The 13,337-nt window shown below is 31.6% G+C and overlaps 1 protein-coding gene across 1 annotated transcript in view; it reads right to left on the reverse strand.

Annotated features, from left to right (window-relative positions):
* Positions 1–1,208: 1,208 nt before the first annotated feature.
* The window catches only part of LOC111058536 (integrator complex subunit 1), a 137,513-nt gene continuing 125,384 nt past the window's right edge, over positions 1,209–13,337 (reverse strand). The window contains exons 33-40 of the mRNA XM_039422840.1: positions 12,365–12,522; positions 11,782–11,826; positions 11,217–11,326; positions 10,240–10,456; positions 7,358–7,535; positions 6,700–6,852; positions 5,090–5,259; positions 1,209–1,608 (exon numbers count right to left, since the gene is read on the reverse strand). The gene's annotated coding sequence lies outside the window, so the exon portion shown is untranslated. The remainder of the gene's footprint in view (positions 1,609–5,089; positions 5,260–6,699; positions 6,853–7,357; positions 7,536–10,239; positions 10,457–11,216; positions 11,327–11,781; positions 11,827–12,364; positions 12,523–13,337) is intronic.

The following is a 13,337-nucleotide window of genomic DNA, read 5'->3' on the forward strand; positions in this document are numbered from 1 at the left end:
ACCTAGCGGGAAGAATCGTACCAAGTTTGTTTCATCCAGCTAAAAAGTACTGAAACAGGATTCAGAAATTTAGACTTTTGCTCAAATTACCGAGAAAAATGCTCAAAGTAAACTGAAAAATATTTATAAAAATATCATAGACAACAGAGAATATTTATTGTAGTATTCTTATGTTTTTTATTATTTTTATTTATATGGATATCAAATGGTAATCATTTAACCTCAAAATTCAAATTTTATAATGTATATTTGCTACTTTTCTCATTGCTTGCAGTTGAAATAATAATTATCAATAGAAAAGGATTATTATTTATTATTAAATGATGAGAATTCGTAAATGATGATTATTCAATTATGATTTAGATGAACATTATTCTTGTTTTGGATTTCTAGATAGGAATTTATCATAAATGTAGGGTAGCCATTGATATGATTCTTATCTAAATCTAACCACAGTCATTGTTACCAACTTAATTTTTGTTTTCGTGCACTAATCCTCCATATAACCCACTAACTATTTTGTGTTGCCATGTTGCAAATCTGGAGTAGGCAAAGTAATACTTTGCGCACTAGAGCGGAAAAGTGATTCTTTGCGTTCTGTAATCAGTGCAGGAATAGCCACTTTTCAAGGTAACTGTAGGAAAATAACTATTTCCTACAGTTACCATTGAATATGAAAAGTGTTTGATTATGGGTAAAATGATGGCTGAAATCCATCATGTTTGTCTGTATGATTTTGTTATTGATAACAACTTTCATTTATTTTAAACTTGATAATCCAATTGAAAATTAATAATCGATAATTTATTCAAATTAAAAATTAAATTAATTTAAAAATTTGAATAATTTTAAGTTTATTTCGAAATAATTTTTCAATCTATCAATTTGTGAATGGAATAATATTTTTTGTAATAATGAATAATTAATAATATTTAAAATGTATAATTTAATGAGTTCTCATTTTTATTTATTTGAAAATCAGAAAAAATATAGATAGAACAAATTCGCATTCAAAATACACGCCAACAATGTCAACAGCTGATTGGAATAGCTGCAAGATAATAGGCCTATGCAAAGTATTAAGAGTACGGAAAGTAATACTTTACTTATTTAATAGTTTGAGTCAATATCAAAATGTAACTGAACAAAAATGAAAAAAATATATGGAATTAATATATGATTAATCATAATTAATTAATTCAACCTAGTCAATAAATCAATCATTTTATTCAATAAAAAGTATTACAAAATTGGTCCCGCTGAATCTAAATAGATTTTACAGCAGGTGCCTACAAATAATTAAATACAGTAAATAGAATGACATGCTTACTTTAAACAATACTATATTAATATATTTATGACTATTCATATGATTCATGAGCTAAAATTAGCAGTGAAAAATATTGTGAGTTATATGGATTATACAATTTAAATAGTATAGTGAATTGTCACGAAATAAAAGTACAGTATAGCTAGGAAAATAAACATACATCTATCAACTATTTCTAGGAAAATTTGTAGTTTGATGCGTTTGTTGACAGATGCCTGACCTGGAGACTGGAGTGGTTCGTTGCCCTCATTCTCAACTTCAGGCTCTTCTTCTGCCACCTAGAAATCATTTATAAAATTTTCATCAACATGAAGGTACAGTTTTCCTTTTCAACTTAAACACCAACATTTTTGTAAGCTGTAGAAGAAAATTATAGTCGACTGTTGACATTTTAAAGTTGAAATGTATAAACTTAATAGTTCAATAGTTATTACTATTAATCAATTGGTGAAAATAAAAATTTAATACGATTTTCAGTTTGATGAACATTTCATCAAAATATATATTTAATATAACTACTGGTATGCATTTCATTTTTATTACTCTTCATGAAAGACTGTTTCATTGCTATACCTATACAAGTAAGATGAAAAATAGTTATTTATGTATTAAGAGCGTAAAACGCGACTTTATCGCTCGAGTCCAAACAGTTACCATGCGACGCGTAGCAGAGCATGATAATTTTGATGAGAGCGATAAAGAAGCTTTCCGCTCGAATTACATATATACAATTTTTTCTACAACTGCAGTATTGGATTCCAATACAGTAAACAGTTTTTTTTATAATATATCCAATATTATTTTGATAAATCAATGTAATAATAATAAAATGATAAAATTTAATCATGATAATTTATTTACCGAGCGAAGTGATGAGGTCTAAGATTCAAGTCGACGGTTTGGCATTTCTCTTAATGTTTAAACGTTTATATGTTGCGCATTCACGGCGAAACGCGGTAATAGATTTTCATGAAATTTGACAGGTATGTTCCTTTTTTAATTGCGCGTCGACGTATATACAAGGTTTTTGAAAATTTTGCATTTCAAGGATAATATAAAAGGAAAAAGGAGCCTCCTTCATACGCCAATTTTAGAGTAAAAATCAGACTATAGAATTATTCATCATAAATCATCTGACAAGTGATACACATATGTGTGGACAGTCTATTTGCATTTCAAGGATAATATAAAAGGAAAAAGGAGCCTCCTTCATACGCCAATATTAGAGTAAAAATCAGACTATAGAATTATACATCATAAATCAGCTGACAAGTGATTACACAGATGTGTGGACAGTCTATTGCTGTATTTCCATAAGGTCTATAGTTTCAATTAGGTACTTGTGGATGAGAATACTGCGTGAGGTCTACTGTTCACAGAACTACTATTTTTATGATGATTTATTATTAGAGTAAGAAAAAATCTGGTGTGGCGCACTCACACAACTTTCCTTGCTCATATTTGAAACTACGATCAGACTTCTGTATATGTGTATATATAATTGTTTTCAAAGTACTTTTTCTTTGTGTGAATAATTGTGAAATTCAATGATTTTTTTAGTCGTCATTTTTTTAAAGTCGTCAGAACAGCTGTTCTACAGATGAAATATCTCGACTATGTGTTCTTTTTATGAACTGCGCTACCTACCTACCTCATGCACGAGAAGGAGGTTACTAAGTCCATTTCCCAAGAATGGGGTGGACCCCCATTGTTTTCCCAGAAAGGAGACTCATGCCAGTTGATAGAGTTGATAAATAACTATACAGGGTATGAATTTGAAAAAAATCGGTCAAGTTATTTTTGAGAAAATCGTGAAAAACATGGTTTTTAGTAATTATCCGCCATTTTTCTCGAGAATATTACGGAGCTCCTGCAATTTTCCCAGGAAAAAAACTCATGTCATTTGATAGGGCTTATGAATAGCTGCTATCCATGGTTTAAATTTGAAGAAAATCGTTAAAGCCGTTTTCGAGAAAACCGTGAAAAACATGGTTTTTTAGTCATTATCCGCCATTTTTCTCAAGAATATTACGGAGCTCATGGAATTTTCCCAGAAATGAGACTCATGCCAGTTGATAGTGCTTATGAATATCTATCCATGGTATGAATTTGAAGAAAATCGTTAGAGCCGTTTTCGAGAAAACGGTGAAAAACATGGATTTTTAGTCATTATCCGCCATTTTTCTCAAGAATATTACGGAGCTCCTGAAATTTTCCCAGAAATGAGACTCATTCCAGTTGATAGGGCTTATAAATAGCTATCCATGGTATAAATTTGAAGGAAATCGTTAGAGCCGTTTTCGAGAAAACCGTGAAAAACATGGATTTTTAGTCATTATCCGCCATTTTTCTCAAGAATATTACGGAGCTCCTGAAATTTTCTCAGAAATGAGACTCATGTCAGTTGATAGGGCTTATAAATAGCTATCCATGGTATAAATTTGAAGAAAATCGTTAGAGCCGTTTTCGAGAAAAACGTGAAAAACATGTTTTTTTAGTAATTATCCGCCATTTTTTCCGCCATCTTGAATTGGATTTTATTGAATTTCTTATCGTCGGATCCTCATGGTATAAGGACCTTAAGTTTAAAATTTCAAGTCAATCGGTTAATTAGGAATGGAGTTATCGTGTTCACAGACATACACACACACACATACACACACACACATACACACACAGACCAACACCCAAAAATCATTTTTTTGGACTCAGGGGACCTTGAAACGTATAGAAAACATGAAATTAGGGTACCTTAATTTTTTTTGGAAAGCAATACTTTCCTTACCTATGGTAATAGGGCAAGGAAAGTAAAAACAATTAGTATCATCTGCAAAAAAATTGGTAGGACCGTGATTTGAACCTGGGACCTTTAGCGTGAGAGTCAACGCTCTATGAGACTGACACCATGACCGTTGGAAATGGGGCAAAAAAGTAGGGACATGAACTTATGGCACAGAGAAGAAAGAACTTATAGTACTTATAAGAACTTATTGCACAAAGAACTTATTGTAGAAGAACTATTGCACAAAGAACTTATTGCACAAAGAATTCCTTCTACTTTGTGCTTATTGGAATATTGCATTTTTCCAAAATAGCCTACTGCACATGCGCTGCGGTTAGCGAGCGGTAAAGTAAACAGCTGGCGAGCGTAAAGTAGATCATCGCTCACTCCTCACAAAACAACTGTTTTATGATGAGTTTTCAGTTCCTAAAGAAAAACTTTACGAGCGGTTGTAGAAAAAATGTATTTATTCAAAACAGGGTAGCACATCAAAAAACCATCTAGATTAATCAACGTTTTTATAGGATCTGTGCGCACACACACAGAGTAGCAGACAGGCGAAACATTTTCCAGCGGTCTCAGAAGAATGGATACCTATATATCTATATTCACCTATGACCGCTCTGACCACTGACCACTTATTTCTGTGTACACACACGCTTATCTATCATCTACTGCACTGATCACTCACATGCTGAGAACTTAATATAAAAGTAACGGGTTATATAGACACGATTATTATTCAAATATAAATAATATATACATAGTAAAATGTATACAACAATGTCACACTGAGATCTCATTCAGCGATAGACAGTCCCAAACAAAATGGACTTACTAAGGCAGGCACATATATGTGCGTAGATCATTCTGCCATCCTTTATAGAAAAAAACAGAATTATTCACCGTCAAGTTAAAATTCAATTTGAATACCACATGAATTCTGTTATAATTTAAAAATAAATTAAGCACATTACCTCGAAACTATGGATGTACACGATGTTTTTAAAATATGGCTTATAAGAAAACCAATCCACAAAATTGGTGAGCAGTGTTATTTCTTCAAAATTGATGAAAACTATTCGAGCGATTACTGACCACATGAGTATCGTACCGCAGATAATCAATGAGTTCCCGTAAAACAATGCTGCAAAAATAATTATTTATTTATTTATTGGTGGACAGAATCACAAATCATAAAAATATGATTAGGAAGGAACAACAGGCTTGGCCCAAATCTATTCCATTCCCAAATTTTGATATATTAATAAAATGCCCAAAAAATAGGTTATGTTTCTACTGTAAAACGTTCAAGTTCAATTTTCGTCCAAAAATATATATAGCCTAAGCTAGACATTTGGAATTTAGAGTAATTAAAACACCAAACTATATTCAAATATAACACTCAATTATCACTTCATATTAAATTAATCAAGTTATTTTATAAAATTTTGAGCCCAAAAATACACACAACTTATGTCACTAAGCACAGCTGTTCTTGTTATCATTAATTAGTTATCATTATTGGAACTATCATAAGAATTTTCTTCTATGAAGAATACCCTTGCTCTCAAAGACTCAAGCGAATATAATAGAGAGTTGAGAAATATAATTATACTTAAGTAATGTATATTTCTAATAGTAGATTGAAATAGTAATGATGAAAATTAGCATGGCATTCATTGATGAATCTACCACATTCATTGTTTCATATACATTGTTGTAAAATTCAAAAGTAATTATTTGAATTGATATTGCTAATTTATAATACATTGTTTTGATTTTTGATTAAGACTAGCAGGTGCTCCGCAAGGGTCTAATTAAAAACTTGACCTACTGAAATCTTGAAGAATTTAAAATAGGTCTATAACCAACCTCGGTAAATTGAGAATCTTTATGGAAAATTTCAAGTTGATCAGTTAAGTAGTTCAGACGTGATGATGCGTCATTCGTGTATTTCCTATCCCGTACATGTTTAAGATGATTTTTTCCTTTATTACATTATAGATGTGCATAAACTTGTGCATGTACTTTTTGAACTTTTTCTTAAGAAAATTTGCATGGCATTCATTGATGAATCTAGCACATTCATTGTTTCATATACCGGAAATTGATTTGTGAAATACAAGATTAATTATTTTTATTGGCATTTGTAATTTATTGCCTTGAAGTGAATAAACTGTTTTCATTGGAAAAATAAAGAAAATACCAATGTACCTACTAGATTACATGTATGTATGCATGTATTCTAGGTACCTTGGAAAATACTGTATTTCACCAATTTAATGAAGCAATTACTTATGGTTTAAAATTTTGTTACAAGTCGCACCATTATTCACTGCCAAATATTTGATAAAAATTTCCACATTTAAATTTAACAGTGTGAAAGTTTACTGGAATGAATAATAGTAGCCTACAATCCTAATGATATAAATTCATTCAGTTTCTGTTTTCTTTACTAGTTAAATGTATAACGTAGAAGTGAAATACTACCTAGTTTCTAATATTTTATTCGAAATCAAATATTTTTTTTCTATAAATAAAACGAGTAAAAGTATTGCTATTGAATGTTTGAAAATGACTATACCAATGTGAGGTGTTCTATCTCCAACAGCTGGAATCATGTAGCTGAAGTATTCCATGAACAAAACGTGGATGCAAACAATGAAACCAATTATAAACAAGCGCTCTGAGCTCAATGTATCCAACCACAGTATTGCCAGTAATATGCATGACATCACTGCAAAAATAAAATTTAATTGAGAAAAAAGTAAACAATCAATATTTGCAATATGAATTTCTAAAAAATCATACATATCTGCAAAATCCTTATTGTAAAATAATAAAAATCCTTATTACTGGAAGACCTTTGCAAATCAACAAGCAACAGCCAATATCCAATAAACGGCCCCAAATTGAGCAAAATTAAAATTATTTTAGCGCCAAAACAAAAGTAAGCTTTCTGTATGCTCAGTGTACAGGTTCATTTTTGTATTAAAAGATAAATAAACGGCCAAAAACATGGGAAATAAACAACAATGAAAATGGCGTCACATTTCACCTTTAGACAGATTTGATTGGACTAAACAACAAAGTACCACCTGAACATTCTCCGTAGATCGGACACAGCAAGCTACTCTCTGCGCCGCTGATAGAAAATATGTTACATTTTTTATATATTTGTAACTTGCAAAAAAATTCATGTTAATTGATAAAAATGAAATAGAATTTGCTTGAGCACTCACTATAGGCAGGATAAATGAAGGTAGCAGCTTCAACAGTGTATAGTCTTGTCAGTGTGAAAACAATATCAGTCTGCATGTAAAAGTCGTTTTCGAGATAAGTTGGATGCGACATCAGCGACAATTCTGTCTGCTCAATCGACCAAACTTTGTTCTTCATCGCTGATATTTCTCCGGTCTCCTGAAATCCATTTCAAATTAATATTTACATACAAATATTTTTCAATAAATCATCATAGTGTGTCACAACAATATCAGGGAAAATTCCTTAGAATTTGATCATTGGTTTCATCATATAGTTATAATAGACTGCTTTAAGCCTATAGGACACCAAAAGTAAAAAAAGAGCTCCTTAGACACTCATTCTTGTATCACCTTATATCTTTAACGTCTAGAGAGGCTGAAGTCCAGTCATCTGATCATGGGTAGACGTTTATTTAATAAATTTCCCCTCAAATTGAAAAACATGGGAACCATAGAATTTTAAAAACTCTACATACGTGGTTCTGCTTAAACTTTTTTTATGATGAAGAGTTTTTCAGCTGTCTGAATCAAGCATAGACCTGTAATGCTCTACAACCATTGAAACATATAGGCATAATAACTTATTGTCTTGGACTCTATGATATGTGTTCTAATTTTTACTTTCCTTGCCCTATTACCATAGGTAAGGAAAGTATTGCTTTCCGAAAAAAATTAAGGTACCCCAATTTCTAAATTTCTATACGTTTCAAGGTCCCCTGAGTCCAAAAAACTGGTTTTTGGGTATTGGTCTGTATGTGTGTGTGGTGTGTGTGTGTGTGTGTGTGTGGTGTGTGTGTGTGTGTGTGTGTGTGTGTGTGTGTGTGTGTGTGTGTGTGTGTGTGTGTGTATGAGTGTATGTGCGTCTGTGTACACGATATCTCATCTCCCAATTAACGCGGAATGACTTGAAATTTGGAACTTAAGGTCCTTTCACTATAAGGATCCGACACGAACAATTTCGATCAAATGCAATTCAAGATGGCGGCTAAAATGGCAAAAATGTTGTCAAAAACAGGGTTTTTCGTGATTTTCTCGGAAACGGCTCCAACGATTTTGATCAAATTCATACCTAAAATAGTCATCGATAAGCTCTATCAACTGCCACAAGTCCCATATCTGTAAAAATTTCAGGAGCTCCGCCCCATCAATGCAGATAGATTCCCAATTATCAGGCTTCAGCTACAATTGAAACAAAAAAAATCAAGTGGAGTAGATTGAGCATGAAAATCTCTACAATTAATGTTCAGTAACATTTTCACCTAAAATTGAAAATAAGCTTTAAATTTGAGAAAATGTGATTATTCAATTGCAAATTATTGTTGATTCTATTAAATCATTCACTATAAAGAGATAGCAGACCTCATGTGTGTCTCCAGCGTTATTGCCCGTCACCAGCTGGCTCAAATATTTGAATAGTAGACTTGAGATGCGCGGGAACACTAGCGTCAGTGATCAATTTTCATAACGGCAAGGAAAGTTGTGTGAGTGCGCCACACCAGATTTTTTGACGTGATCTTATGCATCTATAGATGTTTCATGGATCAAGAAAGATATCTATCTAACAAAATACCTTATGACCTAAGGATATGTTATTCTCCCACTCTTTTCTGCAAGGAAACTCAGAAATGGCTGTTTGAAATGAACGACACTTGGCTTTTAAGAAATATATTAAGATAGAATAAAGGTAATAGATATGTGTGTTTTTGTTTTATCGATTTTATTTCAAATTATTGTGTTACGCTGCAGGCAGAATCGATGTCATGAACAGTTAAGAGGATTAGACTAAAACTATTCTGTGCTTATTTAAATTACATTAGCTTAATTACACATTTGCTACGCTTACTTGATGTAGTGGTCAGTTAATTTCTAAAAAGTTTTAGTAAAATTTATTTGTTTTTATGGTGGGAATAAAATGTATTATTCGTTATTCATATACTTTTAATGGTGGAGAGATCCCAACGGTACTTGGTTGTTCTAATTCAACAAATAATTTTTCTAAATAATAATAACCGATTTGTACAATGACTTTAAACGGAACCTGAACGAACAGCTGATGGATCAAGCTTCCATTACTGTTACATTTCGAGTTGATAAACTACTTGCTAATATTGGTCACATCGGATGGCATAGAAAAACGTTGTGACTTGCCTGTGTAGCTGCTCACAATGAACGCCACCAGTAAGTGCACGCGTTCCTATGGCTCTTTCCACATTTTTCTCATGTGTTCGCTTGGCCATGCATGATCTCACTCTGTTGCGCACTTGCACATAGGTGCATCCAATGTGATAATAAGCTGCCCTTAGTTTCAACTTGGACTGTGTGTAAATGGTTCCTCTTATCAATATAATAAAAGAAAAGGTATGGAATAGATCAACTAACATTAAACTGGCCACACAAGCAAGATTCAATTTAAATTGTCAGCATTGATTGAAAGGGAAGCATTGATGACATTATTTATAAAAAATTCCTGACAATGTGAAGTGGGTACAAGTCAACGTGTAAATTTGATGCTTTACTGTGATGCTTTACTTGATTCGATTAAGAATTGAATCTGTACAAAAAATATAATATGAACTTTCTCTGGTTTGATTTTCATAAAAATATAATGTTTTGATAATTCTCACAGAGTTGAAAGAACGGAATCAATCCAAAGAGTTATTGAGAATGAGAGAATCAAAATGCATACTAAACTCTGGTCGGAATGTACCGAAGTCATGAACATACCGAATCGGGTTTACTGTGGAAATTATGAATGTTGAAGGAACTGAATTATGATGAATTGAATGAACTTATTTATAAAAATAGAGCAAAAATAGCCTGATGTAAAAACTAGAAACCCCTCTTAAATGATGAAATCACACCTTATCACCCACAACTGCGGGAGTTAGTTGAATGGCACTGCCAAGAAATTGATTGGTGCCAACTGACAGTCGACACTCGTGGTGGTCGAAAGGCCAACGCATGAAGTCCGTCTGACAGAAGGTGTCGAAGGTGGACGTGTACTCGGCGGTCACCGTCCCGTTGCTCAGCAAACGACACACTTTGTTCCTGCTGTTCCTGGCTGGGTGCTTCGTCAGTCTGCAACATCCAACAATTCACCCTTTTTATACAAATTAGAATTTGTTATTTTGTATTCTAATGAAAATAATATGTATTTTAGTGTAAAACATTATAATAAAAATGTATTGTAACCATGCAATTTTAAATCTGTAAGAATCAATAAATGTGAAGATATTATGGAACAGTCTGAGAAACACACACAACATAGTGTGAAGAGAAGACAACCATGATGTAACATGTTAAACCATTAGTATTGATTAACAATTAATATTATATTCAAATCTAGCTTCTTCAGATAATCAAATGATATTTGGATATGATATTCGTGATCGTTTTGTATGAGTTCTATAATAGGATAAGCTGAGAGGAGTATACTAGATAAATTTAAGATACAAAAATGCAAATAGATTTTTTCCACTGCAACAAAAAATAGTTTCCAGTAAAACAAAAATGAATAATTCAATCAATCTATCGTAAATTAATATAAATTCTATCTATCAAATTTTTCCCAGCAATTAAATGATAATTGTGGATTTGCTGTTGATGTTTGTTAATGCAAGGGTTTACCAGTTGTAAAATAGGTATATCACAATTCAAATACGTTGGATTTGAACTGGAACGAGGATATAAGATGATAACAAAATAAAAATATTTTTAGATAGGTAGGTAGGCTACTCATAATCAGTAATAATTATAATGAATGTTTTGGCTTTTCTCATATAGCCTAATTATTTTTGGTCAACTGAAATTTATTTTAAAGAAAAGTACTTCAACTTACACACTTAGAGATAGTAGTTTAGGATACCAGATATCATCACAATCCATAATTAAGTTTCTTATTCCTCCATAAACTTCAACATCCCATGACAGCAGAGTATCGTTCCACACCTGCAAATGACATAAAATATTCAATTATTGATATACATTTTGAATTTAAAATCCTAAAATTTAGAAGAAATTGGAATATTTTGTTTGTAGATCCTATACAAATTTGGAATGTGTATTCAAATTGCCTTTCATGTTAAAAATCAGTACGGTGTTTCTAACCATTATAATTATGGTATTACTCATTCACTTATCTCCTAAACGCGACCTAGTTCCATATTAGAGGTGGAATTATTGATACGCGTAAGTTTTTTAGAAAATAAAATTCTTTTTCATTTGAAAAAATCATCTTTAATTTCAATTTTTATCCTACAGCAACGCGTTTGCAGGTACCCACCTATTGTCACAAGATCTGTTTGCAAACATAAATACTGCAAAATTGCTATTGTTGAATTTATCAGGAGTGAAGGACTATGTAAAACAATTATGAAAGAAAATAACTTCAATTAATGACTCACCAGTATATTATCAGTGACCATACTGAACTGCTTGTTCATCTCACTCTGGAAAATATACGATTATATATTTGAAATAGCATCATAATTTATTATTTGTTAATAGGTGTCAAAAATATTCAATTTATTAATCATTTAATTCAATGGAAATCCAATATAATGATTAAATGTGAAAAAACACAATTCAAATACATTTCGAATTCTCAACTGCGCCTGTAAGACAATGGTGCCTATTGAGAATGTTTTGAAAGTATGATAATTAGTAATGATAAACAATGCAGACGTTGACAAAGCAGCAAAAAGTTGTAGCCTACATTACCGATATGAATAATTAACTTATTGGGTCATTATCAAGGAAGTGCTTGATACTTTTAAAAATTCACTCTTGGGCTTGATTATCATAATTGCTGCAGGTGAATTGTATGAAATATTTGTTGCACAAATATATATTTGAAAAAAATATTTACAGTATTCTTCATTTTGTAATAGAAAACAATGTGGTAAACGCCTATATTTTCTACATTAGAAAAGACGGACCTTTTAATTAAAACTGTAATTATTATAATTTGAAATGTTTGTAACTCACTAATTTGATGTCCAAAGGATGCATTTTCCACTCAACCACGAATGTACCGTTACCAGGTACTTTGGGGCGCTCAGTATTTATATACTCTTTCAAAAGCTCACATTTTAGTCGTAATTCAATTTGAGATTGATCACACTCCACTGAATTTTCACATTTTCCTGGGAAAATAAAATTCATTAGATACGGTAAATAATGGTTCTTATTGAATTTACACTCAGTTGATCTTTTCAATTAATATATCAACAGCAGTCAGAGGATAATTAAGAAATAATAAGATTGAAATTTAAATTCCACAGCGGTAATTGTTTGTGGAAAAGTTATTAAAATTATTATTATTCAAAAACTATGATTCATGTTTTAATGTACAATATATTTATAATATTTACTATAGAGATTACTCTCATTCCAAAACAAATAAAATTTTATTAAATAATTGATGAAACACTAAACTGTATGTAGTCAAATTCAATAAGTTGATATGATGACTGAAGCTTTGATGAAATCACAATGTTGATTTTAAAATACCTGTTGTTAAAAATAAAATCAAAATTAAAATAATTCGAGAGCCCATAGTGCAATGCAGAGAGAGTTTTTCGCTACTGACTGCTCTTCATGACTGGCTATTATCAAGGATTGGAATCTGTGGACAAAATACACCCATTGGGGAATTGATAAAAATTAAGCCTCTCAGGCACAAGGATAGTGTGTTGTCAATTGCTATTGAACAAGAACTCTCACTTGCATGGATCTAATTTGAAAATTCAATTCGGATTACAATGTGATTTAAAATTACATACTGTATAATATACCTACACATCAGGCATTTTCATAATTTAAATAAAATCAACTTTTGGTATTCCATGCTATTAGGCATTTGAATAATAATAATGCTTGTAAAACATTTTAATATATACCGGTAAATCAATTAAAACGCTTTCAAAAAAATTAATACCTAGTAATTCTAATTACAGTA

Source organism: Nilaparvata lugens, chromosome 3, assembly GCF_014356525.2.
Source record: "Nilaparvata lugens isolate BPH chromosome 3, ASM1435652v1, whole genome shotgun sequence".
Classification (NCBI taxonomy): domain Eukaryota; kingdom Metazoa; phylum Arthropoda; class Insecta; order Hemiptera; family Delphacidae; genus Nilaparvata; species Nilaparvata lugens.